This window comes from Lemur catta, chromosome X (genome assembly GCF_020740605.2).
Source record: "Lemur catta isolate mLemCat1 chromosome X, mLemCat1.pri, whole genome shotgun sequence".
Lineage (NCBI taxonomy): Eukaryota > Metazoa > Chordata > Mammalia > Primates > Lemuridae > Lemur > Lemur catta.
The window spans coordinates 42,130,290-42,157,489 of NC_059155.1; the positions used below are offsets into that span (position 1 = coordinate 42,130,290).

At 51.7% G+C, this 27,200-nt stretch overlaps 1 pseudogene; it reads left to right on the plus strand.

Annotated features, from left to right (window-relative positions):
- The first annotated feature begins 24,139 nt into the window (after positions 1-24,139).
- Positions 24,140-24,231, plus strand: LOC123629008 (annotated as a pseudogene).
- Positions 24,232-27,200: the final 2,969 nt, after the last annotated feature.

Genomic DNA, 27,200 nt, shown 5'->3' on the forward strand with positions numbered 1-27,200 from the left:
GCCTGAAAAGAACGGACCCTATGACGGGGGCGGGGAGGGGTGGAGGTGGGGCACACAGTGGGTGGCCCGGCCAGCTCCCCTTCCTCCTTGGAGCGGATTGGATCCTCTGGAACTTTATCCAGAGACGAGAGAGTACCACTGGATGTGTGCTAGAAGCCGGAGGGTTGGGGCAGGGACCTACCCAAGAGAGAAGTAGAGTACAGGGAGTTTCAAAGTTGACCCACTCACGATCTCAAGGCCCGGTCAGTACAAGCGTGGCAATATCTGTCACTGTGGAATGAACACTTGGTACCAAAGACCTTTGTCTTTGCTGGCCGCCTATGCCTAGGGGGGCATGTGGCCAGAGTCTGACATCTTAAATGTCTTCTTAGAAAGAATTTGGGGTGGGGGTGGGGTGAGGGTGGGGGAGAGAGACAGAAAAAGAAAAAAAGGGGCAAGAAATGGCTGCCACAAAACTATCAGAACAGATAAGCGATCTATAGGGCCTATCTGGTTAAGTTCTTTCCCTACCCTGAGAACGACTTAACATAGCTGATGACTCTGCAGTCAGGCCACATTCCGGTGTATGCAGAGAGTCAAGAGAGAGTCAGGGATAGACTTTCACACTCCGCACTGTCTCTCGTGACAGCAGGAATGTGGAGGGTGGCTGAGGGTTCTATGCTCCTTTATCACACACCGTCAGGTCAGGTAAAATAGAGGACAGATTTCCAGTGTTTGGAGAAAGGAAGAGCACTCATGCAGGCCATCTATCTGTAAGTGGGAGAGTGTCCCCGAAAGTGGCTTAAAGAGCCAGGATGTGCCTAGGCCAAGAAGGTACACGATCCTGAGTGAGAATGGTCCCTCCCATAGAGTCAATCAGTAGGAGGCCACCTGTCAAGATGGAACTGCCCCACCCACTGTCGCCATCTTCCCCGCCCCTGCCCCTGCCCCACAAAGCAGACAGACTCAGAACAGAGTCACTCAGTGCCAGTGCCCTGCCCAGGTGCCCCATCATTCAACCGAACTGGGAAACAGGTGGAGTTTCCAACCCTCGGGAAGGAGCTTCACGGCGGGCGGACAGATCAGAAGAGGCCCGGATCTCCTGAGTGGGCAGGCTGGTGATGGTCAGTGGGGACCCTTGAGGCAATGTCGGAGGCATCTATGTTGCGGTCCAAAGCTAGCATCTGAGAAATTGTCCCGAAAAAATGATGGCGTACACAGATGCCCTCTCTTCAAGAAGTGAGATTCATTTCTAGAGGAGGGCCACCCACGGGGGAGAACCGTAGGCTTCCCGTAGACATTCTGTTCAAAAGGGAATTCACTCAGTGGAGTGAAAATCAGAAAATCACTGTCTTCTGATGCAGCTGCAGAGAAAAGATGGCACCAAAATCAATGAAACACACACCTCCTCCCATCTGAACGAGAGCTCCAGAGGGTCACATGGGGCTCTCTTCCCACCCTGTGGTCTTCTACCTTTCGTTGAGGTTTTTTCCTTCAGTGGATAGAGGAGGAGACACAGGGGCATCAGCCGGCTTGCGAGTGAGTTTATTATCCTCTGTGAGTATCAATACATGACACCACCTAAGTGAAGGAACACGCCCGTGTTTCATGTCATGTGGCTCAATGCCTGGCAGATACTAGTCTTTGCAGACCTCTTCGTGACTGACAGGACATCGCCTTAGACACGGACACATCTTGTCCCTCCCTCCCGAGGCAATAGGTGATTCTGTACCTCCTCGGGGTCAGGGCACGGTCTCCCTAGGCTCCTACAACACATGTGACAACAGCCTCAATGGCTCTGCCATGAGAACGAACTCCCGTGGCACGGGGGTGGGTGGGTGGGGTGGTCGGGTGCTGAAGAATTCAGCTGAGTGAAGGAATGTCATGGGATTCAGAGTGCCATCAGTGGGCTGAGAGGGGAGCAGGGCAGGCTTTGAAAGGCTAATATTCTCCCTGCCTTCCATCTGTCTGTTAATACAGAACGTACAGGCTGGGTGCGGTGGCTCACGCCTATAATCCTAGCACTCTGGGAGGCCGAGGTGGGAGGATCGCTCAAGGTCAGGAGTTCGAGACCAGCTGAGCAAGAGCGAGACTGACGTCTCTACTAAAAATCGAAAGAAATTACATGGACATCTAGAAATATACACAGAAAAAAATTAGCCGGGCATGGTGGCGCATGCCTGTAGTCCCAGCTCCTCGGTGTAAGGCTGGTGGCAGGTACCCCTCCCCTCCCTTATGGAAAAAAGAAGAAGCCCCTCCTATTCCTGAATACCAACCCTAAAGTTGAAACAAAGAAATTCCTCACTCCTTGCACCGACATCTCCTGGCCAAAGAAACTCCCATCCCCCAGCCCTAAGAACCTATGTAAACCCACTCAGACTTCTGGGTGGTGCGGCCTCTCTGGTACCACTCCGTGGGTCCCCTGAGGCTTGCCCGGGTCCCTCTCTCTCAGGGACTCGTTACCCCCCACCCGGGAGCGCTCCAAGAAAGCCTCTTTACTTATCCCTTTCTACTCTGCTCATCTTTCTTTCTCTTATGCCAGCTACTTCAAAGAAACCTTATATTTGGTGCCGAAACCCGGGAGGGACGTTTGGCTGCGCTGGCCCACTCTGGGGCCCTGGCTGCGCCACCCCCTTCCGAGAACTCTCACTTTCTGGACCAGGACCTCCACTGACTGCCTTCGAGTCCCTGATTGACGACCTCGGCCTGGGTGAGTCACCCCGTGTTCTCCCAGCCCGGATTCCCCAGGAGCCTCCGTCCCTTCCGGGAAGCTGTTCCCTGTCCATTAAACCGTGGGCCCACGTCGGAGGCTCCCCCGTTCCAGGGGCGGAGGCTATTCGGGGATGCCTGAATTCCTCTCACCCCTTTCCTTGCCGGCACTCTAGTCTCGGGCGGAGACGTCCCCCCAGACTTTTGCTGCCTCCGTAGCCAGGAAACTGTTCCTGGCTGTTTCCCCATCCGGGTTGAGGTGACATGGGTGACCAAAATTCCTCATGAGACGCCCCTGGGGTGTCTGCTGGCTAATCTGAAGGCCCTGGATTTAGGCATCCGGCCCAAGCACCTCATTCTTTACTGTAATACTGCCTGGCCAAGGCATAAATTGGACAATGACTCCCAATGGCCTGGAAATGGGACTTTCAGTTTCAGTATTCTGCAAGACCTTGATAACTTTTGTCGCAGGAATGGCAAATGGTCGGAGATCCCATATGTCCAAGCCTTTTTCTGTTTGTGCTCCCGTCCTTCTCTCTGTCTGCCCTGCCAGCCTGAACGGGTCCTCCTTGTGCTGGCTCCCCCAAACCCCCTCCGCCTCTTCTCTCTCTAACTCTCCTCCGGACGTCTCTTCAGGCGCCCCTTCTGCTTTCTCCGATCCACCCGACTCTCTCAGCCCTCCCCCTACCCGACCTCCACCATACCCACAGGCACCCACCCATCCTCCCACACCGCCCAGCTGCTCGCCATGGACATCTCCAGTCAGCCAGCACACCCGCTCCCACCAAAACCCTCGGACCAGCCCCTCCTCTGTCCGTTACAGGGGGTGGCAGGCGCCGAAGGGCTTGCACGCAGGGCTTGTATGCATACATACTCACTTCTCCCTTTCTGACCTTTCTCAGATTGAAAAGTGCCTAGTTTCATTTTCTAATGACCCTACAGCCTACACCAAAGAGTTCCGTTACCTGACACAGACATATGACCTTACCTGGCATGATATTTTTGTTATACTATCCTCTGCGCTTACTACTGATAAAAAAGGAGCACGTCTGGGCAGCAGAGGGACCACCTGTTGCAGTGTGTCCTTGCCGGCCTCCAGGCCCCCGCCCACCATGCTGTAAATTATGATAAGCTCAGGGAAATCACTCAGCAGGCAGATAAAAACCCCAAGGCCTTTCTCAGCTGCCTTACAGACGCCCTTAGCCAATATACCCGCCTAGATCCTACCTCCCCCATGGGGACTACTGTCCTTGAAACTCACTTTATTACTCAGTCCTCCCCTGACATCAGAAAGAAACTAAAAAAAGGCAGAGGAGGGCCCTCAGACTCCCATTCGAGACCTGGTGAACATGGCATTTAAAGTCTTCAATTCCCAAGATGACCAGGCAGAGGCCCAAAGGGAGGCCCATGTCCATCAAAAGGCACACCTGCAGGCCCAAGCCTTGGTTGCAGCCCTGAGGCCTGAGGGACCCGCGAAACCATCGACCTCATCTAAGGCTACCAGCCGCGCTCCACCAGGCACCTGCTTCAAGTGTGGTAAGGAAGGCCACTGGGCCAAGTGGTGCCCGCAGCCACTTCTACCCACCATGCCTTGCCAGGCATGTGGTCAAGAGGGACACTGGAAAAGTGACTGCCCCTTGGGACAGAAGTCCGGAGGGCCAGTCCTTCCATCCCTAGACCTGCCGATGGCAGCTTTGGGTCTGGCTGCTGAAGACTTAAGAGGCCTCAACTCGGTGACCCCGATAACCCTCGCCGAGCCCAGGGTAACAATCAAGGTAGTGGGTAAGGCAGTGTCCTTTATGGTTGACACGGGGGCTACCTACTCTGTCCTGCATTCCTTTTCAGGCCCTATGTATCCTTCCCAGGTGTCAGTCGTGGGTATTGATGGCAATCCCTCTCAACCCCCCACCACTGGTCCCCTAACCTGCCTGATAGATGACCGTCCCATCACCCATTCCTTCTTTATCATGCCCTCCTGTCCTGCTCTGCTATTGGGAAGGGACTTATTAACCAAGCTGGACACCACCCTCCACTTTTCCTCCGGGGCCCGCGCCCTTCTCTCTCTCTCTCTCCAGATTCCTCAGCTCTGCCCACAGCCTCTCCCACCTTACCAAGCCCTACATACCCTCTCCTGTCTGAACTGGTAGACCCCCGAGTTTACATTAAAGATATTATATGTGTAACTTTGTTTAATCCAGAGGTTGTTTAAAAATTGATTCAAAGCCTAGATGTGGAGGGAAAAATAAAACCAAGACAGAAGGTAACTAATAAGGTAAAAAAGAGATGTAGAAAGGCTATGAACATGGAAATGTATTTTTGTTAAAAAATCAGAGAGAAAATAATTTGTGTGGAGAAGGATCTTGTGTAGTGACTTTTGTCCTGGAACAGAATGGCCGGTTATCTGAGAAAGAGGAATTTAGGACAAAAAAGAAAGCCCAAGTACATTGTAGGTGGTCTGTATAGGTTGTGATGGAGTTCGTAGAAGGAATTTATGATAGAATTTTGTGTATGGTTGAGTCAGCTATAATTAAAGAAAGAAAGGTTTGGTTAAAATCATAAAGTATTCTTAAAATACCGGTTTGCTCTTAATAAAACCATAAAAGTGTTTTAATTCTAAATCTACTGACAGCCAAAAAAGGAGGGACCTACATCTTCCTTCAGGAGAAATGCTACTACTATGTCAATGACAGGCCCCCTCCAAAGTTCAACTGTCTAAGCCTACTGTCACATACCTTGGACTTAGTCTCACCCCACTTCCCGACATCTCACTGTTGTTCACCAGCAGGCTCTTCGCGACCTCCAGCCTCCCACCACTGCTAAACAAATTCTGTCCTTCCTCGGGTTTGTTGGTTTCTTCAAACACTGGATCCCCAACTTTTCTCTCCTTGCCAAACCCCTCTATGAGGCAGCACATGATGCCTCTGCTGGCCCTCTGTTAAACGCTCAGGCTGTCTGCCACGCATTCCTAAAACTTCGCGTCTCTCTGCTACAAGCACCCCCTCTGAGACTCCCTCATCCTAAAAATCCTTTAACCTCTACACAGATGAGCGCCAGGGCCTGGCCCTCGGCGTCCTCACCCAACCTCTGGGACCTACTCCCATTTCCACCCCAGTGGCCTACTTATCCAAACAGCTGGACACCACAGTCCGTGGCTGGCCACCCTGTCTCCGCGCCTTAGCAGCAGCCACTACTCTCACCAGGGAGGCCCTGAAACTCTCCCTGAGACAGACTTACATGTCTTCTCCACCCACTGTTTACAGGACCTTCTAACTCACCGCTCTTTAGCCCTCCTCACTCCGTCTAGACTACAGGAATTCCATCTCTTGTTTATTGAAAATCCCACCATTACTTTATCTCAATCCCCAACTCTAAACCCTGCCACTCTGCTCCCCATTCCCTGCCTAACCCTGTCCTCACACTCCTGCTCAGAAATGGTTGAAGCCTCCACTACCCCTAGACCTGATCTGTCAGACAAGCCACTCCCTACAGGGGACTTAACTTTCTTTGTTGATGGCAGCTCTGTCACAGGTGAGGACGGCAAACTCCGGGCAGCCTATGCCATTGTCTCTTCCTCTCAGGCAACTTCTCCAGGCCCACGCAGACAGATACCTGCTTCAGCCTCCAGAGACCAACTCAGATATCTCTCACACGGATATCCTCTTGAGACCTTGAGACCAGCATTGCAAATTAAAGTCACAGGCAAAGTATACTAAAAAATATACGACTATTACCCTTCAGCAACTATTCATGTCAGCCGTGAATACGTCCTGGCCCACCAGACACAGGTTCAAATATCTATCGATATTCTGGAAGCAGAACAAACTCTAGCAGAACAACTTTCCTCCCGCCCTAAACATTCCCCTCTTACCTCCTGGCTAAATAGTATTCAACATACCCTCGCCTTCCTAAACTCCTCCAAAATAATCTCTAATGTCTCCCACTATTTCCTCTGTGCCTCCCTTCAATGACTGCCTGCTGGCCGCTGTTCCCCTAAACTTTTCTAACCCCTAAAAGACTCCATCATTGGGTCCCTCGTGCTCCACTCCGCTCACTCGAGTTCCCCTATGGGAACCTGAGCCCACAGGCCAACCTTATGCAGATCACGTATGCTTTCTCACCACCCTCACTGACCCCAACCTACAACTTCATGGACACTGTCTCACTAACCATACTGTGACCATGACCACCTCTTCTGCTCTGGGACAGTTCTCCTGGTGCAACGGAACACTTACCCGCTACATCAATACATCCACCCCGGGTCCTTGTTTCCCTGTCATGGTGGTCCCTCAATTAACTCTATATGGTGAGTCTGAATTCGGGTGGCTTCTCCTGGGACCCCGCTCAAAACGAGCCATCTTCTTGCCGGTCATGGTGGGTCTCAGCGTGGTCTCCTCCATCGTAGCCTCAGGGCTTGCAGGAGGCACCCTGGGCCACAGTGTCATTTCTGCCCAAGACTTTGCAGATCGCCTATAGCCATCCCTGGAAACCACGTCCGCATCACTAGATTCCCTGCAGAGACAACTGACTTCTCTGGCTCACGTAGCTCTCCAAAAGTGGAGGGCCCTGGACCTATTAATGGCTGAAAAAGGAGGAACCTGCATTTTCCTCCAGGAGGAATTCTGCTACTACGTCAAATAGTCAGGCTTATAGAACAAAATATAAACAAACTCGACGCCCTGAGCAAAGAGCTACACAACCGCCACGCCACGCCATGGGCAGAATACTTCCTCCTTCGGATGGATACAGTCCCCACTAGCCACCTGGCTGTTACCCTTAATAGGACCCATTGTCACCATTTGCCTAATCTTTCTCTGTGCCCCCTGTCTTTTACAGTTTCTCCAATGCCACCCACAGGAATTATCCAGAGTAACAATAAACCAGATGCTTCTTCATCCCTACTCTCCTCTTCCAGTCACCCCTCCATCAGCCGACTCTGGCCCACAGCCCCTACTACGCCCCTCAAAAGCAGGGAGTAGCCAGAAAGACCACAGGGCCCTATTATCACTAAAAGGCCGGAATGTAAGGCTGGTGGCAGGTACCCCTCCCTTCCCTAATGGAAAAAAGAAGAAGCCCCTCCTATTCCTGAATACCAACCCTAAAGCTGAAACAAAGAAATTCCTCACTCCTTGCACCGACATCTCCTGGCCAAAGAAACTTCCATCCCCCAGCCCTAAGAACCTATATAAACCCACTCAGACTTCTGGGTGGTGCGGCCTCTCTGGTACCACTCCGTGGGTCCCCAGGCTTGCCCGGGTCCCTCTCTCTCAGGGACTCGTTACCCCCACCCAGGAGCGCTCCAAGAAAGCCTCTTTACTTATCCCTTTCTACTCTGCTCGTCTTTCTTTCTCTGGCGCCGGCTACTTCAAAGAAACCTTGCATTCGGGAGGCTGAGGCAGGAGGATCGACTGAGCCCAGAAGTTTGAGGTTGCTGTGAGCTAGGCTGATGCCACAGCACTGACTCTAGCCTGGGCAACAAGACGAGACTCTGTCTCAAAAAAAAAAAAATACAGAACATACAGTCCTTTCCAAGGCTCTATTCCTCCAGAGACAGGCAGTATGCCAAGTGGCCACACCATGGGTTTTCCACACCACCCGTCACACACTCTGACCAAGCCAGAGGACAGTGTTTGCTTTGGTATTACATCGTGGTAAAAGAGACATGCCACAGCAGTGACCACGTCCACCGACGTCGTCAGCGCTCTCAGGTTCACAGTCCCACCTTTCAGACGATCCCTGGCTACTCCGTGTCACCATTTGCCAAATGCCAGCCACCACCTGCTCCCCACCCTCCATCCCCCACCCCCCATTTGGCCACCACAACGCTTCATCCCTGGGGGCCCTCTGTGGTGGTGCATCCCTATCTGTCCATCTACCCCTTTTGGGAGGTGGGGGCAGGAGGCACAGGAGTTGGCTGGAGCAGGCCCACCTGCCCTGAAAGTTGCAGGTGATTGAGGACAAGGGGCCTGTACAGTAGGGAGGGTGCTGGGTACATACCCCAGGGTGGACGGTTCCTATTCTCCCCTACCCCCAGGCCAGGCCAGGCCTGGGCACTTCCTACCTCTCTCCCAAGAGGGTCTGTTTAGCAGTCTCCTTGGACTTGGCCACAAGGAAGACAGAAAGTAAGGTGGCAGCCTCCTCAGAGCAGAGGTGGTGGTTCTCAAAGCATTTAGGGGGCAACCTGATTTGAGTTACAAATAGTAGGGGACTGACATTTTGCCCTGGTCCAAGACAAACAGAGAACAAACTTCCACCCTCTCCCTCTCTCTCCCTCTCCCTCCCTCTCCCCCCTCCTCTCTCTCTCGTCTCTCTCTTTCTCTCTCTCTCTCTGTCTCAGACACACACACACATCCCCATGCAGTTTGGAAGCTGGACGCTAGCTAGGTGGGGTCACAGATGAAAGCTTTTTAACAGGAGAGAAGCCCCAGGCTAGCTATGAGGGCTACTAAGTGCAGCCTCAGCTCTGAAGGGAGGGGACCTTTAGACCCTTCAAGGAGGCTATGATTGAAGGGATTCCCCCCAGGGCGAGTCCATCTGGGAAGCCAGACTAGCTACTACGGGTTCTCCTCCCCGCCTCCAGGCAGAAGCACAACACTCTGGGTATCTTGGAAAGGTCACGTGGGGATGAGATGAGACTCATCCTGGGAGCCAGCGCCTTCCTACAGGCCTGTCCTCATGGACCTTTCAGCCAGGGCTCTGGCCCGAGGGGAGAGGGTGGGGGTGGAGGAGACTAGCCAGTGCCCAGGGCACATGCTCCCTCCCTCCCTTCCTCCCTCACTAGGAAAATTTATTTCCTTCTGGAGACATTTTCTGACTGACCTCTGAAATACTTTTCTTTTCCTCCTTTTTCTTTTGTAGTCTAGATGGCCCATCCTCTGGTTAACCATTAACCACCATTTGGACATTTTGAGGTCATGGCCGATTATTTTGCCACAACACTACAGCCGCAAGGAATATTGTAGCTCATGGATCCCTATGTACCAGTGTGTTTATTTGTCGCGTCCTCAATTTTTTTTGGGGGGTGGGGTCTGCGATGAAAATAAACATTTCATAAAACTGACCATTGAAGAGCAGAAATAATTTGCAGCCCCTACAAGTGTGTTGTGCTATTTCAAGTGTGTTATGCTATTTCATTGAACTAAGTGTGTTGAAAAGTAAAATAATTTGCTTATAGCTAACGGCCAAATTCCGCTTCTGTGAACGGTGCTTGCTTACTCAAATGCTTGGTAAACAAGGCCCAGGCCCTGGGGGGGGGTGACTACAAACAACTTACTGATAAAGGGGCCGAGGCATGATCAGCTCGTAAACAGCCTAACAGCCAGGACAACGTTCCTAATCGCATGTAGACGGCTTGTGCAGGGGGTGTGTGTGTGGGTTTGGGCAATCAATATTGGACAATCTTTTGTAACAAGCTATAGCAAAAGTATAAAAGGGCATATGTCCCATTGAGCGGGGTCCTAGTTCGTAAAGAGACCACTGCGTTGGTGCTCTGGGACTTGGACCCTGGCTCGAGCCAGCCAATAAACTCCTTTGCCTTTTGCAGCCTTGGACTCTGCCATTCTGTTCCTGGGGTGGAACGGGGAACCGGTTCTAACATTTTGGGGGCTCGTCCGGGATCCCAAACCCCCCCGGAACAGAATCCGGATCCGAGGAGGAGTTGGAACTCTTAAAATCTGTACGGTGTAGGTGATTGGGCCCTGGGAAGAGACCGGCAGAAGACTTAGGCGGACGCTCTGGTGGGTCGCCGGTCGGGAGTGACAGGAGACGTCCGTCACCCCCACGGTTGGTTTCGCTTCTTTTTGTTTCCAGTCAGTGGAAGGCACTCCCGTGAGGGGAGATAAGTCCGGGGCCACTCGGCAGTCAGTGGGAGGCACTCCCGAGAGGGGAGATAAGTCCGGGGCCACTAGGTGGAAACAGTGTTTGGAAAGGCGAAACCAGGTGGATCCGTTTGACGAGGAATCCAAACGGTAGCCGGCTAAGTTGTCTGTTGTTTCCTTGTTTGTCTTTTGTCTGTCACTAGCGGGAGGCTCCCCAAGCGGGGATAAGTCTGGGGCCGCTGTCTGTCATTTTGTCTTTGTTCCCCGTTGTCGTTACTTTGTCGTCTCGTCTGTGTTTTTCGCTTCTATGACGCGCCTGGTCTTGGAAGGTGCAGTATTCTGGGTGCAGCTCTTCCTCCTCTGTTCACTAGCCCTGGTGTTTGGTGTCGGTCTATACACTGTAAAACCCCAGTCTTGGAGTACTCCACAGAAGTGTGCATTTACATTCTTCTACTGGGTCGTAGTGGGAGTCCTAGCGTGGCTCCGGATCGACCCTCCCTTCTAAGAGGTAAAGTCTGTCTGTCTGACTGAGTGAATGAAGCGTGACTGTATGAGGTTCCACGGCTACGGCTACGGAATCTGAGTGGGTCCTAACCTGCGTTTCTGTGGCGACGTCGTACGGCATAACGGTGATTCACTCCCCTAAAAAGGAGTGACCGGGCCCGGGCTCTATACGGGTACACCTTAGCCAAGACGCGCCTAAGTTCCCACGAGGGACGCAGCCAGGCGGACACCTGAAAGAACTCCCTCCCCTGATACCCTTGTGAGCATGGGACAGACTCAGACAACGCCTCTATCTATCCTCATTGATCATTTCAAAATTGTTAAGGAAAGGGCACACAGTCTTTCCTTGGATATAAAGAAAAATAAATTTATCACTTTGTGTGAGGCAGAGTGGCCAGCCTTCGGGGTAGGATGGCCACAGGAAGGAACATTTGATGCTGAGCTTATTGAAAAAATAAAAGGGATAGTCTTTGGTCATCACGGTCATCTGGACCAAGCCCCCTATATTATAGTCTGGCAAGACTTGGTCCAGGATCCGCCACCTTGGCTAAGGGCCCTCCTGACAGCATCAAGGAAGAAGACACAAGCCCTAGTTACCAAAGAGATAAAGAAGAGTGGGGTGCAGGATCCTCAGCCCACAGGGTCACCTGTGCTGCCAGACTCTAATCTATATCCAGATTTAATAGACCTAGAGTGGCATACACCCCCACCTTATGATCCCAGGGTGGCCCAGGGGGCCCAGGCGGCTCCTGCGGCTCCTGCGGCCCAGGGGAAGATGGGGCCTCCGACGGGGGGGCCGGCGTACGGCACTAGACAACGGACTGGACAAACTCCAGATCTTGAACTAGTGAGGGCGCTTCCCTTGAGGGCCGTGGGACCCCCGGGAGTGGATGGGGAGCAGGCACATCAGTACTGGCCCTTCTCCACCAGTGATCTTTATAATTGGAAATCTCAAAATGCAAATTTCTCTGATAATCCGAGAGATCTAATTAACCTTTTAGATTCTGTCCTTTTCACTCATCAGCCCACATGGGACGACTGCCAACAGTTACTTAAGGTTCTCTTTACCACGGAGGAGAGGGAGCGAATCCAGGGGGAGGCTCGAAAGTTAGTTCCTGGAGAGGACGGCAGGCCTACTGTCAACCCTTGGGTCATCGACCAGACCTTTCCCCTTGAACGGCCGCCATGGGACTACAATGAGGCTGAAGGTAGGGAGCGTCTCCGGGTCTACCGCCAGACTCTGATGGCCGGTCTCCGGGCGGCGGCACGGAAGCCGACCAATTTGGCTAAGATAGGGGATGTTTGGCAGGGGCCCGAGGAGAGTCCAGCGGCTTATCTAGAAAGGATTATGGAGGCTTTCAGACAGTACACTCCCATAGATCCCACTGCAGAAGAGAGCAAGGCGGCAGTAATGATGGCTTTTGTTAACCAGGCAGCCCCGGACATTAGGCGTAAAGTGCAAAAAATAGAAAGGCTGAGTGAGAAAACTTTGAAAGACCTGCTGGAAGTGGCAGAAAAAGTCTATAATAATAGGGAGACGCCGGAAGAGAAGTTAGAAAGAATGAGACAGGAAGATAGGAAGTTCCAGGCGGGTGAGGCACGTAAGGCAAATAAGGAGATGGCTAAGATCCTACTTGCAGCCATGGAAAGGGGACAGTCAGGGGCAGATGGCAAAGAACGACCCCGGAGGGAAAGACTAGGCAAGGATCAGTGCGCCCACTGCAAGGAGCATGGACATTGGGCTAGAGAATGTCCCAAGAAAAAGGGGGGCCCAGGGAGGAGAGCATCGCCTAAGAGAGTCTTACTAGTGGGGCAAGAAGAAGATAGTGAATAGGGAAGACGGGGTTCGGTGCCCCTCCCCGAGCCCAGGGTAACTTTGCAAGTGGAGGGGAACCCAGTTAGCTTCCTGGTGGACACAGGGGCAGAATACTCGGTGATTACCAAAACTACTGGAAAACTATCCAATAAGACTAGCTGGGTACAGGGGGCGACTGGAACTAAGCCCTACCAATGGACCACTCAACGAAAGTTAGATTTGAGCTAGGGGCAAGTGAGTCATGCTTTTATGGTCATTCCAGAATGCCCCACCCCATTATTAGGAAGGGACATACTCACAAAATTAAAGGCCCGTATCTACTTTGAAGAAGAAGGAATAATAATAACTGATAATAAAGGCAATCTTATCAGTAGCCCCCGGGTTACTCAAATCTTGACCTTGGCTCAGGCAGACAAGTACCGACTATATCAGCCCATGAAGATCAATCAGGAAGGGGAAATGAGCTACTGGCTTCATGAGTTTCCTGAAGCCTGGGCTGAGACAGGAGGAGCAGGATGGGCAAAGCATCGGCCGCCTCTCTATATTGAACTGAAACCAGGAGCTGAACCAGCCCGGGTCAGGCAATATCCTATGCCCCAGGAGGCCAAGACGGGCATAATGCCCCACATTCGAAGGCTTCTAGATGCTGGAATCCTCCGAAAGTGCCAGTCAGCTTGGAACACTCCGTTGTTGCCAGTGAGGAAACCGGGTGGGAAAGATTATCGGCCTGTGCAGGACCTCAGGGAGGTCAACGCGCGGGTCCTAGACATCCACCCTACGGTTCCCAACCCTTATACCCTGCTAAGCACCCTTCCCCCGACACAAACCTGGTATACTGTCCTGGATTTAAAGGACGCTTTCTTCAGTTTGGCAGTAGCCCCGCGCAGCCAGGAAATATTTGCCTTTGAATGGCAAGATGAGGAAAGGGGAATTCAGGGGCAACTGACCTGGACAAGGCTGCCTCAAGGGTTTAAGAACTCACCCACCTTGTTCAATGAGGCCCTTCATGACGACTTGGGTGAATACCGTGCCAACCACCCAAAAGTGACTTTGCTGCAGTATGTAGATGATCTGCTACTAGCTGCCCCAACCCCACAGACCTGCTTGAAAGGCACTAAGGACCTGCTTAGGGTGCTAAGTGAACGGGGATATCGGGCCAGTGCTAAAAAGGCCCAGATCTGCAAAGAAGAAGTCACTTATCTAGGATATAAAATAAAAGGAGGTCAGCGATGGCTGACTGAGGCAATAAAACAGACTGTGTTAGGGATTCCCACCCCAACTTCATGTCAAGAAGTGTGAGAATTCCTGGGGTCAGTAGGGTACTGCCGTCTCTGGATCCCAGGTTTTGCAGAAAAAGCTCGGCCCTTATATGAAGGCTATAAAGTGGGCCAGAAATGGGAATGGACTATGCAGATGGAAGACGCCTTCCGGGCCCTAAAAAAAGCTATGTTAGAGGCCCCGGCCTTGGCGCTCCCTGACCTCACAAAGGAGTTCCACCTGTTTATAGATGAGAGAAAGGGAATAGCCAAGGGGGTGCTTACACAGACATTAGGACCTTGGAAACGGCCAGTAGCGTACCTGTCCAAAAAGCTAGACCCGGTGGCAGCAGGGTGGCCTGCGTGCCTGCGAATCATTGCAGCTACCGCTTTGCTGGTCAAAGACGCCGACAAGCTCACCCTGGGCCAGCGTCTGCACATCACCACCCCTCACGCCATAGAGGGGATCTTGAAGCAGCCGCCGGGACGATGGATCACAAACGCGAGGCTGACTCACTACCAGGGACTTCTGTTAGACGTCCCTCGCATCGGATTCCGGACTCCTGCCATCCTGAACCCAGCCACGCTTCTGCCAGATCCGGTGCCAACAATGCCTGAACATAGCTGCCTTGAGATCCTGGCCGAGACCCAGATGGCCCGGAGTGACCTGCAAGACCGCCCCCTCACAAACAGCGACCTGACCTGGTTCACGGATGGGAGCAGCTTCGTCCGGGACGGACACAGGTACGCAGGGGCGGCTATAGTAGATGAGCAAGGCAGGCTTATCTGGGCCACACGCCTTCCACAGGGGACCTCGGCCCAGAAGGCTGAACTGGTTGCATTGACAGAAGCCCTTCGCGGGGCCCAGGGGAAGAGGCTGACGGTGTATACTGACAGCCGCTATGCCTTCGGGACAGTGCATATACACGGAGCCCTCTATAGGGAAAGGGGCTTCATTACAGCTGAAGGCAAGGAAATTAAGCACAAATCGGAGATACTCCAATTACTGAAAGCCATCCTGCTACCCAAGGCAGTGGCTGTAGTCCATACCCCGGGGCACCAGAGGGGGGACTCCCTTGAGACCAGGGGCAACCGGGCCGCGGACATTGAGGCAAAAAGGGCTGCGGAAGGGCCGGTACTAACCGATGTTTTGCATCTGAGCTTGCCGCCCCCTGGGATGGGAAAGATGCCCCCCCAACCGGACTATTCCAGCACGGACATAAGGTGGGCCACAGAAAAGCTGCAGGCGATGCCGAACAAGGACGGCTGGTTCCAAGACGGAGAACATCGCCTGATAGTCCCTGAGGCCTTAGGGAATCACCTACTAGGGCACTTGCACCAGACAACGCATCTTGGCAAAAAGAAGATGTTACAGCTGCTGGCCACGGCACGACTCAGATTCAAATCACAAGAGAAGACGGCAGAGGACATTGTAAAAAACTGCCGTGTCTGCCAGGTTATGCAGCCGGGGAAGGTCAGAGGGACCCATACAGGTACCAGGGAACGGGGGAGGCAACCTGGGTTGTTTTGGGAAATAGATTTTACAGAGGTAAGACCAGGGAAATATGGGTACAAATACTTACTGGTCATGGTAGATACCTTCTCAGGGTGGGTAGAAGCCTTTCCTACTAAAGGAGAAACTGCTTTAATAGTGGCAAAGAAAATATTAGAGGAAATAGTTCCCAGGTATGGGCTGCCAGAGAGCATAGGGTCTAACAATGGACCAGCCTTCACAAGTCAAGTTAGTCAGGGATTAGCCCGGGCGCTGGGGACAGATTAGAAATTACATTGTGCATATAATCCCCAGAGCTCAGGGCAGGTAGAAAAAATGAACAGAACCCTGAAGGAGACTTTGACTAAATTGGTCCTAGAGACTGGCGGAGACTGGGTGACCCTCCTTCCCTTCGCCCTGTTCCGAGCACGGAACACCCCCTATCATTTAGGCCTAACCCCCTTTGAGATTGTGTATGGTGCTCCTCCACCAGTAGTGCCAAAAATAACTTTTGGGGCTGCGCCTGAAGCCCCAAGAGAGGTGCTACAGGCTGTACAGGCTCTACAGCGAGTCCAGGGCCAGATTTGGCCTGCGCTCCGAGCTTTTTACCAACAGGGGGAGAGAGAAGTTACCGGACACCTTTACCAGCTGGGAGATTGGGTGTGGGTAAAAAGGCATAATAACAAAACCTTGGAGCCCAGGTGGAAGGGACCTTTTCAGATTATTCTTGTCACCCCCACTGCCCTAAAGGTTGATGGTGTGGCGACCTGGATACACCACTCTCACGTGAAACCTGCCAGCGAGAGTGACCAGGAACAACAGCGTGACCAGTGGAAGGCCTCGGTGGACCCAAGAAATCCTCTGAAGACCAGACTGACTCGTGTGGCCCAGTGATAGAAGCGCCTGGAACAAAGATGCTTGTGGTGACTGTTATAATTGTGACTCTTGTGGGAACGCTAGTGACTGATCCAAATCCCCACGTGCCTTATAACCTCACCTGGGAAATCACTAACTTGGAAACCCATGAAGTTTATAATAGGACTTCAGGGACGACCCCACTAAACACTTGGTGGCCGGACCTATATTTCAACTTAGAACAATTACCGGGCATTGACGTGGACTATAACCCTGCAAAGCACAACAGGTGGATAGGAGGAACCGCGGGGGGGGGGGGGATGGTGTGGCGCCAAGATGGCGAATTTACTCAACGCCAGGCCCGGATAGAGTTAAGTAGAAATGGGTTTTTCGTATGTCCAGGATTTAGAACAGGGGAAATGAGACGCACATGCGGGGGAATTGAGTCCCTCTACTGTGCATCCTGGAGATGTGTGACCACCAATGATGGAGAGTGGAAATGGCAGGTCCAATCTCTTCTCATCGAAATGTCTTTTGTCCGGCCGTGCTCACGAACCAGGTATGCCTCTGACTGTAACTTAGTACGTGTGAGGTTTACGGAGGAAGGAAAGAAGGACAGACGGTGGGTCACGGGATTATATTGGGGATTCACCCTCTATGATCACAGCAAAGGGGGGCGAGGCACTGTAATACAAATCAAGCTGCGGGTTTCTCCCATCCAAGGCGCTGTAGGGCCCAATAGGGTGCTGACAGAAAAACAGTATACCCAGTGCCCGACAACCCAGAAACCCACCAGCACCCCACTTATACCTTCAGAGGCAACTCAGGTGGCCCCCAGAACACAGGCTCTGGTAGCAAAGAACCTTCTATGGAAAGTGCAAGAACCACAGGACCCTTTATGGAAAATGCTGATCGCGGCATATGGGGCTTTAAATCGCTCCGACCCCAATGCTACGGCAGCTTGCTGGTTATGCTATGATATTAGACCCCCTTTCTATGAAGCAGTTGGATTAACTGCTCCCTTCAACTACTCAGAGGAAGAAGCCCCTGGATCTTGCATATGGGACCACAAGGGCCCCGGGCTAACACTTCAGGTAGTTGCCAAGAGTGGAATCTGTATAGGAAAGGTAACCCCCACTCATACACAGTTCTGTGCCAAAATCCACCCTTTGGTAAACCGGACTGTAAAGACAAAATGGATCGTTCCAGCACTCAATGGGTGGTGGCTCTGTTCTGAAGTAGGCCTGACTCCATGTCTTAGTCTGTCTGTGTTTAATGAGTCTAAGAAATTCTGTGTCCAGGTGTTAGTATTCCCTAAGGTTATTTACCATCAAGAAGATATAGTATACGATGCATGGACAAAGGGCACAGGCAGAGCCAGGTTAGCTAGAAAAAGGAGAGAGCCCCTTACAGCAATAACCGTAGCTACCCTTTTTGGCCTGGGTGTAATAGGAGCAGGGACAGGCATCTCAGCCTTAGCCATGCAACATAGAGGATTTGACCATCTAAGGGCTGCCGTAGATGAAGACATAACCAGAATTGAAAAATCCATCTCTCTTTTAGAAAAGTCCCTAAGCTCACTGTCTGAGGTGGTGCTGCAAAACCGGAGGGGACTGGACCTTGTATTCCTCCAGCAGGGAGGGCTATGTGCGGCCCTTGGAGAAGAGTGCTGCTTTTACGCTGACCACACTGGAGTAGTTAGAGATACTATGGCTAAAGTCAGAGAGGGACTAGCAAAGCGAAAGCGTGAGCGTGAACAAAGAGAAGGATGGTTTGAGTCATGGTTCAATAGCTCCCCTTGGCTAACTACTTTGCTTTCTACTATACTAGGACCCCTAATTGTAATCCTGCTCATTCTCACTCTCGGGCCATGTATCCTAAATAGGCTGGTTGCCTTTGTAAAAGAACGGGTTAACACTGTACAATTAATGGTTTTGCGACAGCAGTACCAGAGCTTAGAAATGAGAGACATAAGAGGCCCATAAGCCAAATACGAGCAGGAGTGCTCGTATGAACAAGAAAAAGGGGGGAATGAAGAGCAGAAATAATTTGCAGCCCCTACAAGTGTGTTGTGCTATTTCAAGTGTGTTATGCTATTTCATTGAACTAAGTGTGTTGAAAAGTAAAATAATTTGCTTATAGCTAACGGCCAAATTCCGCTTCTGTGAATGGTGCTTGCTTACTCAAATGCTTGGTAAACAAGGCCCAGGCCCTGGGGGGGTGACTAGAAGCGGTGCTTGCTTACTCAAATGCTTGGTAAACAAGGCCCAGGCCCTGGGGGGGGGTGACTACAAACAACTTACTGATAAAGGGGCCGAGGCATGATCAGCTCGTAAACAGCCTAACAGCCAGGACAACGTTCCTAATCGCATGTAGACGGCTTGTGCAGGGGGTGTGTGTGTGGGTTTGGGCAATCAATATTGGACAATCTTTTGTAACAAGCTATAGCAAAAGTATAAAAGGGCATATGTCCCATTGAGCGGGGTCCTAGTTCGTAAAGAGACCACTGCGTTGGTGCTCTGGGACTTGGACCCTGGCTCGAGCCAGCCAATAAACTCCTTTGCCTTTTGCAGCCTTGGACTCTGCCATTCTGTTCCTGGGGCGGAACGGGGAACCGGTTCTAACACCATCTTAACCATTTTTAAGTGCACCACTCCGTGTTATTGAATACACAGCCAAATGTCATAGAACCATCACTGACTTCTGTCTCCATTCCTTCTTTCACGTCATCAGAAAGAAACATGCAATAACCAAATAACCCTCTGGGAAGACATCTCAGTAAGAATAGGTGGCATTGGCCATGGGGTGGGGAGATGGGGGGAGGGGAGGGTGTGGGCACCACAGGCAGCGCAGCCACCGCCCGCCCACCCGTCTGTGTGTACACCTGGGATTAGAAGGATCAGAAGCATCCATGAGCCAGGAGCCATCCGTGTCCAGACAGACCCTCGATCTTTCAAGGGCGGGATCCCTTTTTGCCCAACAACCTGGCTCCTTCAAGCTGCCGCTGGAACACATGGAGGGTTTCCTGCCACAGGGCTGGGGATGGGAAGTGAATAGCTCCCTCTGTGGTTGGAGCTTACATGGATGAAAGTCCACCCCAATTCATCTTCTGAGGTTTGCCCCAGTGGGAGTCACCAGCCTCGCACCGACTCCAGAGTTCCAAAACAGTTCCACCGGGCAGGTCATGCCAGTGTCCGTTTCTTCCAGGTGGGGAGACAGTAGAAGGAGGTGAGGTCTCTCTTCGCTGCTCTCCAAATGTGTATTATTTCTTAATGACTAAAAGTAGAGAAATCTCTCCACGAACGAGCACATCTAGAAACCGGGACATATGTCACGGATGTCTTGTCTCTCTAAACCACCTACTCATCTGGAAGATGGGTAGAAAAGGTAGACGTGAGAATTTAGACACGGATTGATCCACCATGACGATCCACAGGAACAGCAGTCTCTCACTCAGATTGTAGTTTTCCCACTCGACTGACATTGTCGTTTCCCATCCTGTGAAATTCGCACTGTGGTAAGTATGCATTCCAGTCGTTTTGCAGTCCACGGAGTCAATCTATCCATTGCATTTTCTACCCTTTCTATCCATTGAGAAGAGTCAATCTATCCATTGCATTTTCTACCCTTTAGCTGACTGGACTTCAGCAGGGTGATGTGATCTGACAAAGTTCATGTTGCTAAGAAATAAAGCACTGGGGTGCTGGATAGAGAGAAAGAAAGGAAGGAAAGAAAGAAAAGAGAGAAAGAGAGAAAGAAAGAGGAGAGAGAAAGAAGGAAGAAACATACATTAGGCGAGTATGGTGGTGCATGCCTGTAGTCCCAGCTACTCGGGAGGCTGAGGCAGGAGGATCAATCGAGCCCAGGTGTTTGAGGTTGCGGTGACCAAGGATGCACTCTACCCTTGGAAACAGAGGGAGAGAGACCCTGTCACCCACTGGAAAAATATACAACTATTGGGTACCCATAATAATTAAAAATTAAGAAAAAGAGACTTACCATAAAAAGCAGTAAGAAGGGAGGGAGAGAGAGAAAAAAATATCTATGTCTATATGGGGGGGGAATATTACCATAAGGACATGGGGTATGATTCTGAGCATTTTATTTACCTTGTAGGCTACTCGACTCTGTGGAGATCAATGAAGACAGATCATCCAAATGAGAATAAGTGGTATATATGCCATGTGTGTGCCCGCCTGTGTGTGAATAAATAGATAGACAGACATTAGACATTCATTCATTCATTCTCAAGAGAGTCAGTGTCACCACTGCCACCACCGTCACCGCCAGCAGCGCTTTCTTTGCCTTTGGCAGAGAGTCTAAGGCAGGCAAAGGAGTGGGAAAGCCCTGCGGTGGAAAGAGGGAAGAGGCAGGCCCTGACGGGAGGCGATTGGCACGCTTGAGGAAGCTGAATACAGGCCGGCTCCAAGAAGGGCATCCCACGTGAGGGGCCGTGGGGTGCACCTGTGGCTTTCCACACCCTTCAGTCAGTCCTAAGTTGGGAGAGGGGACAAACGTGAGGGAAGGGAAGCCCTGAGGGCTTTAGCATGGGGGGGGGGGCGATAGATAGCTGCAAAAGTGCAGTTAGGTCAGGCTTGGTGTGCCGGTCCCGTGGGTGGCTACAGAAGTGGTGGGTGTGGCGTCACCAGGGTCAAGGGCAGACTTTGAAAATTCCATCGCCCAGCCCAGAAAGGCTCCCTTATCATCTGCAGGCAAACCGACACCTTTCGTGGATAGAGAAACGTCATTTGGTGTTTTTGCGGATGCGGTGACGAGGAGATGACCATGACAACTGCTCCTGCCCTGCTCCTGCCGCCACCTACACAGGTTGGGAAATGCATTAAAATCTTAACCCCTCCCTCTCCCCAGCAGGCTGAATGGATGGATCGATCCCCCCACTCGTGGCCAAGGGGACCCCAGGAAGACCCTAAAAAGATGACTCGTTGGCCATGAGAAGGCAGGTCAGACATACCCGGTCATGCCGCCTCCCTTCTCGTAGCCATCGTTCGCTAACGCGTCAGCCGGCCTGAGGCTATCCATCTCCCAGACAGAGCTTCCATCACACCTGCGGGTCATCCATTGACTTAACAGGGTCCCGTGAGTGAGTAGCTCATCTACGATGAACAGACTTCCTTAGCTTAAAAGATCGCAAGCGTTTAGACAAAGCTGCATCTTTTTTAACCCATTACCCATCCAAGTATCAGTTTAAACTCCGTCATCCCCCACTTCGAGACAGCTCGCGTTTGGGGGGGAGGGCGGGAAAACCAACGTACACCGTGTCCCGGTATCGATCGATGACTTCACACAGAATTCCCATGTCCCTGGAACTTAGAAAACCAAACTGTAACCGGACCACGGCAAGAGCACTCGCTCCAGGCTTCTCGGTGTGGCTCTCCGGGCCACCGTCAGGGACATCCATCTTACAGAGTTTGGCTTCTTTTCCACGGACAGACCTATACGTGTGCACGTGAGTTTATGTATTAATAATGTATGCTAAAATTGTACAAACAGAAAAATTTAAAAAGTCATTTAGCACTTTCCATGGACTATCTGGCGTGCGTGCATGCCTGCGTGTGTGCATGCGTGCAGGAGGGTGGGCAGGCCGGCCGGCTCCATGCTTTATTTTTGATTTTCATGTTTTCATGTTTTCCATCTGACATGAGTGAGTGGTGTCTGTATTGAAACACCCATATGCTGGCCTTCCTCAGCTCAAAGCGGAATATATCTAGAAATCATTCCCATTCCCCGCTGGCCTTTGAGAGTCATTCAGGCCCATCCTATGGAAGGACAGATTTGGCCTCCATGGAACAGCTCTATAGAAAAAGAAGTTATGAAGTCATCTTTGGTTTCTACAATGATAAATTCAAAAAGTTAAAATCCCCCAATCGGTGCCAGGCGCGGTGGCTCACGCCTGTAATCCTAGCACTCTGGGAGGCCGAGGCAGGTGGATCGCTCGAGGTCAGGAGTTTGACACCAGCCTCAGCAAGATCGAGACACCCTCTCTACTAAAAAAAAAAAAAAAAAAAAGAAACAAATTATCTGGCCAACTAAAAAATATATATAGAAAAAATTAGCCGGGCATGCTGGCACATGCCTGTAGTCCCAGCTACTGGGGAGGCTGAGGCAGGAGGATCGCTTCAGCCCAGGAATTTCAGGTTGCTGTGAGCTAGGCTGACGTCACAGCACTCACTCTAGCCTGGGCAACAGAGGGAGACTCTGTCTCAAAAAAAAAAAAAAATCCCTCAGATGAACAAGTTATAGAAAAATTATGGTGATGCTGGTGGTGCTGGTGCTGGTGCTGGTGGGGGGGCGGGGGGCTGCTGGTGGGGGGGGTGCCGGTGCCAGTGCCGGTGCAGTCGTCATCGTCCTACTACTAACAGGGAGGGCAGAATAAAGTTCTGGGACAGAAAGATCATACTCAGCTGAGGGAGCCACCGGTGGAGCGAGGGAATGTTTCTACAGGATCAGTATTTCCTTTGCCCCCCCATGCCATAAATAATATGTCGATGAGGACGTACACACCGTTGTCCTTGGTTGTGGGTCGGGGGTGGGGGTGGGGGTGGGGGCGTGCCAGGGAATAAAGTCAAGTGATGATTTTGTAATAAAGAGACATATTGCCCCCCGGGCTACAGGCTGGGGACTTCACCCGTCAGCTCTAGGGAGTAACACAGGCAGGCAGTGCTCACCGTCAGTCAGTCTTAACTAATTAAAAAAAAAAAAGATAGAAAATAGAAAAAAGGGCCGGGCGCTGTGGCTCAAGCCTGTAATCCTAGCACTCTGGGAGGCCGAGGTGGGAGGATCACTCAAGGTCAGGAGTTCGAGAATAGCCGAGCAAGAGAGAGACACCGCCACACCCCCACTCCGCCCCGTCCCATCCTGTCCCATTCCGTCCCGTCCCATCCCTACTAAGAAAGAGAAAGAAATTATCTGGACAACTAAAAATAGATATAGAAAAAATTAGCCGGGCATGCTGGCGCATGCCTGTAGTCCCAGCTACTGGGGAGGCTGAGGCAGGAGGATCGCTTAAGCCCAGGAGTTTGAGGTTGATGTGAGCTAGGCTGACTCCACGGCACTCTAGGCTGGGCAAGAGAACGACACTCTGTTAGAAAGAAAAGAAAAAAGAAGGAAAGAAGGAAAGAAAGAAAGAAAGAAAGAAAGAAAGAGTGAGTGAGTGAGAGAGAGAGAGAGAGAGAGAGAGAGAGAGAGAGAGAGAGAGAGAGAAGAAAACTATTAAAAATTCGGTACCAGATCCATTGGTCAGTACTCAGAAGCGTGATGATCGGGTGTTCCCGCGCACATGTGAGAGGTGTCTTCTCCCTCACGCCGCGTTTCCTCCACACACAAACATCACCCATCTGCCGCGATAAAAGCAACAAAAAGAGAGACAGAGATTAAAAAGGGAAAATGGAAACAGGGAAAAAGAGGAAGAAAGAAAGAAATTTTGAAAAAAGTGACCAAAGTCACAGCGAAAAGGAAGAATACTGAGCCCAGAGCGACACCTAGTGACCACACCGTCAACAGCACACCACGGCCCCTATTCACCGGAGACATCTGGTGGACCCCAGGGCACTGTGCCAAGGGAGGCTGAGGGCAACATGTGGCGGATCCGGGGCCACGACGTCTGCAGCCGATTCCCAGGCGGGCACAGGAGCCCGGGGAAACTCATTCTCAGCGCGGGGGCAGGGGAGGGGAAATAATTGCAAAGTCACACCAGATCCTTTTCTAGTTCATAAACGTGGTGATTGCGTGTTCACACGCACGTGTGAGATGTGCCTCCTGGTGTGTCGGCACATCACCTGCGTGACGTGAAACCATGAATATGGGGAGGGGGAAGGGGGGCAGGAAAAGGCAAAGAGAGAATAGATGACAGATAAAATGAAAGGGCTAAAAAGAAAGTCACACCGTCTGTGAGGTAGTAGGGGAGTGAGAGCAAGTCCAGAGAGGGGAGACAGAAACTCCGAGAGGAGGGGATGTAAGAGCAAAGGTAACTCCATGACAGGCTAGGCTTCCTGGAATAGGCCTAAGTTTCAGTTTCCCCTGCGTGGGCCCTCCCCTTCCCCGAAATGACCCCGATGACCACGGGAGGATCCCGAGACTTGGAGCCGACCAATCAGGAGTATAACGCGACCTTGGAACTGACCAATCAGGAGCTGACATGGTCAGCCAGTCTTGAAGGAACAAATGAACTGAGGGAGGGAGGGGGCATGGTGTGCCCAGCCTATGTAGCCCACTGGAAAGTATAAAAGCTTAATTTTTACCCCAGGGCGGGGTCCTGGTTCGTGGAGAGGCCACTGAGTTGATGCTCTGGGACTTGGACCCTAGCTCCAGCTAGCCAATAAACTCCTTTGCCTTTTGCAGCCTTGGTGACTCTTCCTCTCTGTTCCTGGGGCCGAGGGAAACCGGTTTTAACCTTTTGGGGGCTCGTCCAGGATCCTGAAAACCCCGGAAGTAATCCAGACCCGAGGAGGAGCTGGAACTCTTAAAATCCGTACGGTACAGGTAACTAGGCCCTGGGAAGTGACCGGCAGAAGGCCTAGGTAGACTCGCTGGAGGGTCACTGGTTGGGAGCAGAGGGAGACGTCCCTCGCCCCCTCGGTAGGTTTCCGCCGCGGGCCCAGTAAGGGTCCGTTTGGGAGGGAGACCAAGTTGGCCACAGGGCCAAGAATCAGGGATTTGTGAAACGTCTTGTCGTCATTGTTGATCTGTATTATTGTCTTGTCGCCATTGTCCTTCCGTATTTGAGTTTTTGGTGTCAGTTTGTCACTTGTCTCATCGCTTTTGTCTGTGTTTTATGTTTCTTCCTCATTCATAGGACTGGACTGCGAACTTGATCTGATGTGCAGAGAGACAATTCCCGGTCCTGAAAATTCCTTGGTTAACAAAGGATTTAGTTGTCCCTATTGTCGTAGAAGGAGCAAAGATGGGTGGACTAAGTCCCCTCGCCCAGTAACTTTTCTCTTCCTCCGCAGCATACTACATCACCCAATCCTCGGCCTGCGACTTCACCAGGCCCTGGAACCCTGTCCCCTGAGGCCACTTCGTCGCCCTTCTTATATTTCTAACTCCTTTTATACTTGCACGGATGGGACAGACTCAGACGACGCCTCTGTCTATCCTCGTAGACCATTTTAAAGAAGTCGGGGACCGGGCCCATGATCTCTCTTTAGAAATCAGGAAAGGCAAATTTATTAAGTTTTGTGAGACTGAGTGGCCACCCTTCGGGGTTGGGTGGCCCCAGGATGGAACATTCGATCTTAGTATTATTTGTAAGGTGAAAGAAATTGTTTTCAGTAAAGGGTCCCATGGCCGCCCTGACCAGATCCCGTACATCATTGTCTGGCAGGACTTAGTCCAGGACCCCCCACCCTCGTTGAGGAAGATCCTGCCCCCAATAGGACATAGCAAGATCATGGTAGCGAAGGGAGCCAGGAAAGAGGGAGAGTCCAAATCGGGACCCACAAATGGCACTCCTTCGGACTCACCCCCTGTTCTTCCGGATTCCACTCCATATCCTGACCTAATAGACCAGGAGTGGAATCCGCCCCCTCCTTATAACCCCGCTGTGGCCCCAGCCCCAGCTGCTGCAGCTCCTCCGGTGGACAGCCCAGTGTACGGGACCCGGCAGCGGGCCACTAGGACGCCAGACCCAGAACCAGTAATGGCTCTCCCCCTGCGTGCAATAAGGCCCCCGCGAGCAGACGGGGAGCAGGCTTACCAATATTGGCCATTCTCGACTAGTGATCTCTATAACTGGAAGTCTCAAAATGCCAATTTCTCGGAGAACCCTAAAGATCTGATTAACCTCTTAGATTCTGTTTTGTTCACTCACCAGCCCACCTGGGATGATTTTCAGCAACTACTAAAAGTTCTCTTCACCACTGAAGAGAGGGAAAGAATACAGGGGGAAGCACGGAAACTGGTTCCAGGAGATGACGGCAGAACCACCGCTAACCCAGGGATCACAGACTGAGCATTTCCACTCAAACAACCCTCCTGGGACTACAATGAGGCTGAAGGTAGGGAGCGTCTCTGGGTCTACCGCCAGACTCTAATGGCCAGTCTCTGAGCGGTGGCACAGAAGCTGATGAATTTGGCTAAGGTAGGAGATGTTCGCCAGGGGCCGGAGGAGAGCCCGGTGGCCTATTTAGAAAGGCTAATGGAAGCTTTTAGGCAGTATACGCCTATGGATCCCACTGCGGATGAGAGCAAGGCGGCAGTAATGATGGCCTTTGTAAACCAGGCAGCCCCTGATATAAGGAGGAAAGTACAGAAGATAGATAGGTTATGTGAGAAGACACTGCAGGATCTATTAGAGGTGGCTGAGAAGGTCTACAATAATAGGGAGACCCCAGAAGAAAGTCTAGAAAGAATTAGACAAGAGGATAGAAAATTCCAGGCTGGGGGAACTAGAAAAGCCAGCAAAGAGATGGCCAAAATTCTTCTAGCGGCTACAGGGAGCACGTTAGGGAGAAAAGACTTCAGCAAGGAAGGAAAGGGCCGCCCCCATAGGGGAAGGCTAGAGAAGGATCAGTGTGCATATTGTAAGGAAAGGGGGCATTGGGCTAGAGAATGCCCCAAGAAAAAGGGGGGCCCAGGGAGGAGAGCATCGCCTAAGAGAGTCTTACTAGTGGGGCAAGAAGATAGTGAATAGGGAAGATGGGGTTCAGACCCCCTCCCTGAGCCCAGAGTAACCTTAGATGTGGAGGGGAGCCCAGTCAGTTTCCTGGTAGACACAGGGGGTGCTCACGCAGATGCTGGGACCTTGGAGGTGGCCG